General features: G+C 49.3%; 1 long non-coding RNA gene across 1 annotated transcript; it reads right to left on the reverse strand.

The window, feature by feature from the left end:
* Positions 1 to 722: 722 nt before the first annotated feature.
* LOC119966876 lies at positions 723 to 5,242 on the reverse strand. The gene is made up of 2 exons (XR_005460875.1): positions 4,920 to 5,242; positions 723 to 847 (listed from the first exon to the last, which is right to left on the reverse strand). It is a non-coding gene; the product is annotated as an uncharacterized LOC119966876 (long non-coding RNA).
* Between the last annotated feature and the right edge of the window lie 254 nt (positions 5,243 to 5,496).

Genomic DNA, 5,496 nt, shown 5'->3' on the forward strand with positions numbered 1-5,496 from the left:
CGTTCGGACACCAAAGGGGACAATTTAGCACGGCCGATCCACCTAACCTGCGCATCTTTGGACTGTGGGAGGAAACCGGAGCACCCGGAGGAAACCCACGCGCACACGGGGAGAGCGTGCAGACTCCGCACCGTCACCCGAGGCCGGAATTGAACTCGGGTCCCCGCCACTGTGAGGCAGCGGTGCTAACCACTGTGATGCCATGATGCCCATTAGGAAGGGTGTATTCCCAGATACATAACATTGAGGGCGGCAAATTAAGGAGGCAAGAGTGATGGATAACCTCGTAGGCTAGCAATGTTCAGGAGACTTGTGTCACGACAAGTTCCAGCCCCACTTGTCCCAGGGTCAGAACACAAGTAAATTAGCAATAATTCTTCGGAAAATACCCAGTCTTTGGCCCTCGTCTTCCCAATAATTACAGTCACCAGGTTTGTAAATGTAAACACAATTACTATTTATTTATACCAAGAACTCTCGTGACATATGCAACAAATACAACTGGATAACAACAAGCGAATAGCTACTACCACCCTTTACCTGCCCCACCCTCTATACGCACACACACACACACACACACACACACGGGACAGAGAAACACAGAGGTGGGAAAGGGTTCAAAGTAACAAGGATGACGGTGAAAAGATAAGAATCTTTGCTTCAAATGGTAGTTTGTTCGCACCTTTTCTTCAGATTGAGCTTGTACATCACACAGTCTTTGCTTTTCCAGCCTGTATTCACAACGTTCCTGGAGAGGCAGAGTCCTGTTTCATCAAACTTGGCTTTTGGTTCGTGACCTAGCTTTTTGGGTCTCTGTAGTTTCAGGAATCCAACGCCCACAGACTTACTGGAGAGAGGGAGAGAGAGAGAGTTAGCTGGTTCTTTCTGGAGAGAGTTAGCAGATTCTCACCTTTGCCCGCACAGCTTGTCCTGATCTCCTGTCGATCGATTCGTCCAGGCTCTATCCAGGTTCTGGAGAAAAACGGAGGGAAGAGTGACCATAACATGTCGGTGCAGAAATAGGCGATTCGGCCCATCTAGTCTGCTCCGCCAAGTCGATCATAGTTGATGTGTTTCTCATCTCCATTCTCATGCCTTCTCCCCATAAGCCCTGATTCCCAAGGAGGAGGAAACATGATAAGGGGAGAATGAGGCAACCATGGCTGACAAGGGAAATCAGGGGCAGCATAAAAGCAAAGGACAAAACATACCATGTGGCAAGGATTAATGGAAAGCCAGAGGATTGGGAAGTCTTTAAAAGCAGGCAGAGGGCAACGAAAAACGCAATAAGGGAAAGAATATGAAATATATATATTTTTTAAAAATAATTTTTATTGAAAAAATTTGTATTTATATAACAGCAACGAACAGCAATAAAATACCAACAATAACAATAACAATAACAGTCATAAACATTCGCCCATCCTCAATGAACAACAAAACATATTAACAACAAATAAATTAACACAATAGTAAGTTAAATAACCAAAGAAAAAAAAAAACTAAATAAAGAACCCCCCCCCCTCCCGGGTTGCTGCTATTGACCAAGATACCTATCTTTGAGTCAGAAAGTCCAGAAAAGGCTGCCACCGTTCATAGAACCCTTGTATTGATCCCCTCTGGGCAAATTTGACCCTCTCTAATTTTATAAATCCTGCCATGTCACTGATCCAGGTCTCCACACTTGGGGACCTCGCATCCTTCCACTGCAGCAAGATCCTCCGCCGGGCTACTAGGGACGCAAAGGCCAAAACACCGGCCTCTTTCGCCTCCTGCACTCCCGGCTCCACCGCAACTCCAAAGATCGCGAGTCCTCAGCCTGGTTTGACCCTGGATCCAACCACCCTCGACACCATCCCCGCCACCCCCTTCCAGAATTCTTCCAGTGCCGGGCATGCCCAGAACATATGGGCGTGGTTCGCAGGACTCCCCGAACACCTGGTGCACCTGTCCTCACCCCCAAATAACCTACTCATCCTAGTCCCGGACATGTGGGCCTGGTGCAGCACCTTAAATTGGATGAGACTAAGCCTCGCACATGAGGAGGAAGAGTTGACTCTCTCCAAGGCATCCGCCCAAGTCCCGTCCTCGATCTGCTCCCCGAGTTCCTCCTCCCATTTAGCCTTCAGCTCCTCCACTGACGCCTCCTCCCCCTCCTGCATTACCTTATAGATGTCAGACACCTTCCCCTCTCCGACCCACACCCCCGAAAGCACTCAGTCCATCGCCCCCCCCCGCAAGGGCAGCAAAGGAAATTCCTCCACCTGTCGCCTAGCAAACCCCTTGAATATGAAATATATGACCATAAGCTAGTTAGTAATATAAAAGATGATTGCAGGAGGTAATTTTTGACATAGAGAAGGTAAGAGGCAATAATAGACATTGGACCACTGGGAAGCGAGGCTGGAGAAGTAGTAATAGGGAACAAAGAGAGGGCAAATGAACTGAATCGTTACTTTGTTATCAGTTTTCACAGTGGAAGACAACCAGTGGGATACCAGAACTTTGAGAGTGTCAAGGGAATGAGGCGCGTGTAGTGGCCATCACTGAGGAGAAGGTTTCAGAAGGGAGGGAGGCAGAAGACAGGAAATTATCGGCCGGTTAGCCTGACTTTGGTTGTTGGTAAGATCTTAGAGTCAGTTATTAAGGACAAGATTTCGGAGTACTTGGAAGTGCATGATAAAATAGAACTGAGTCAGCACGGCTTCATCAAGGGGAGGGGCAGCACGGTAGCATAGTGATTAGCACAATTGCTTCATAGCTCCAGCATCCCAGGTTCGATTCCCGGCTTGGGTCACTGTCTGTGCGGAGTCTGTACATCCTCCCCGTGTGTGCGTGGGTTTCCTCCGGGTGCTCCGGTTTCCTCCCACAGTCCAAAGATGTGCAGGTTAGGTGGATTGGCCATGATAAATTGCACTGAGTGACCAAAATTGCCCTCAGTGTTGGGAGGGGTTACTGGGTTATGAGGATAGGGTGGAGGTGTTGACCTTGGGTAGAGTGCTCTTTCCAAGAGCCGGTGCAGACTCGATGGGCTGAATGGCCTCCTTCTGCACTGTAAATTCTATGATAATCTATGATGTCTGACAAATCTGTTCTTTGAGGAGGTAGCAAGGAAGGTAGACAAAAGAGAACCAGTGGATGTGATCTATTTGGATTTCCAGAAGGCCTCTGACAAGGTGTCGTGCTGGAGGCTGTTAAATAAGGAAAGAATCCTTTGTTAAGGGGCAAGGTATTGGTATGGACAGAAGATTGGCTGACTGGCAGAAGGCAGAGAATGGGGATAAAGGGGTTATTTTCAGGATGGCAGCCAGTGACTAATGGTGTGCCTCAGGGGTCTGTACTGGGACCACAACTATTGACAATATACATCAATGATCCGAAGGAGGAACTGAGGAGCATAAGTTTGCAGACGATGCAAAGATCTGTAGAGGGACAGGTAGTATTGAGGAAGCTAGGGGGCTGCAGAAGGACTTGGACAGGCTAGGAGAGTGGGCAAAGAAGTGGCAGATGGAATACAATGTGGAAACATGTGAGGTTATGCAGTTTGGAAGGAGGAATCTAGGCATAGACTATTTTCTAACTGGGGAAATGCTTCGGTAAGCAGAAGCACAAAGGGACTTGGGAGTCCCAGCTCAGGATTCTCTTAAGGTTAACATGCATGCTCAGTCGGCAGTTAGGAAGGCAAATGCAATGTTAGCATTCATGTTGAGAGGGCTAGAATACAAAGGCAGGGATGTACTTCTGAGGCTGTATCAGGCTCCGGTTGTGACAATATGTTTATTGTAATATAATGAAGGGTGAACAATCTACTGTAACTGCATCCAACCACTAGATGGCGATTAAGTACATACACGTGGGGCGAAATTCTCCGACCCCCACGACGGGTCGGAGAATAGCGGGAGGGCCTTCCCGACATTTTTCCCGCCCTCCCGCTATTCTCCCCCCCCCCCGCCCAACTCCCGACACGAATCGCTGCCGCCGTTTTTTTTACGGCCGGCAGCGATTCACAGCTGTTCGATGGGCCGAAGTCCCAGCCCTTTACGCTGTTTTTACGAACGGCAAACACACCTGGTCTGGCCGTTCGTAAAAAAGGCGGGAACTCGCTTTTTATAACCATGGCACCGATTGGCACGGCAGTACCACGGCCGTGCCAAGGGTGCCATGGGCCCGCGATCGGTGGGCACCGATCGCGGGCAGCGGGCCCGATGCCCGCGCACTATTTCTCCTTCCGCCGCCCCGCAGTATCCATTCGCGGGGCGGCTGAGGGGCATCCCGGCCCGCGCATGCGCGGGTTTCGCGCAAATACGCGAAGACGTCATCCGCGCATGCGCGGGTTGGAGTCTTCCAATCCACGCATGCGCGGCTGACGTCATATGACGCGTCAGCCGGCGCTAACTCCGGCAAGCGGGCTTAACGAAATTCGTTAAGCCCGTGATGCCGGAGCTTACGGCGTCGGGCTGCTAGCCCCGACCGGGGACCAGAATCATTTCCCGGTCGAGAAGGGGCGCGCTGGCGTAAAACCCGCCCGGGTTTGACGCCAGCCTTACGATTTCTCCCGTTTTGGGAGAATCGCGCCCCTTGAGTACGTGATACTCTTGATTCGGAGACAAGGTTGTTAAGCGAGGTGGAGACTGGTCGTGTTATCCAAAGCTTTGTAATTCGAATCATAGTTTTCGTGAATCTGTTATCTTTGCATCTTAGCAAGCAAGGCAAATCTATTTAGTTGCAGTGTTAATAGCTTTGTTCAAAACTTGGATTCATGTTCTTTGGGAGATACTACACTTCGTAGCCATCCTTATGCAGAAGGGAAAGAACATCACGTGATACCAGGAGTGGGACTAGTAAGGTGGCGGGTGTGCATGCTAAAGATAACTAGAAAGGTTCAGCAAGAGGAGAGAAACAAAACTTGAATTTCTAACCAGAGTCCGACTCCAACAATGACGTCGAAGAAAATGGCAGTCGAAGCGAGGTGGAAGGTCTGCAAACTCCACGGCAATTTCGGACCTCGGATAAAGTAGACGTCAATTGACGCAGTTTCAAGGAGCAGTTTGAATTGTATATCTCTGCCCTGGACCTAGAAGCCTCGGCAGACCAGTGAAAATTAGCACTGCGTCTGACGGTGGCTGGTTCGCAACCCCGTGAGGTCTTTGAACTCGTTCCGATGTGAGAATGAGGCAGGTTGAAAAAAAGTACAACAAAGTCATTGCAAAGTTTGGCAACAACTGGCAGTTGCAACAGAAAACGTTTGAACGGTACGTGTTCAGGCAAAGCGTGCAAAAGGCAGATAAAATGCTTAACTGCTTCATAACGGATCTGAGACTAAAACCACAGACACGTCATTTTTCGATTCTCCCGGGCTCACTCTTGCAAGATCAGGTCGTCTACGGAGTAAAAAGTGACAAATTGCAGGAAAGGTTATTGCGACAGTCTGATTTGACATGAGAAGGCACAATCAGTATGTGTAGAGGTAGCACGGTAGCATTGTGGATAGCACAA

The sequence above is a fragment of the Scyliorhinus canicula genome, chromosome 6 (assembly GCF_902713615.1).
Source record: "Scyliorhinus canicula chromosome 6, sScyCan1.1, whole genome shotgun sequence".
NCBI classification, from domain to species: domain Eukaryota; kingdom Metazoa; phylum Chordata; class Chondrichthyes; order Carcharhiniformes; family Scyliorhinidae; genus Scyliorhinus; species Scyliorhinus canicula.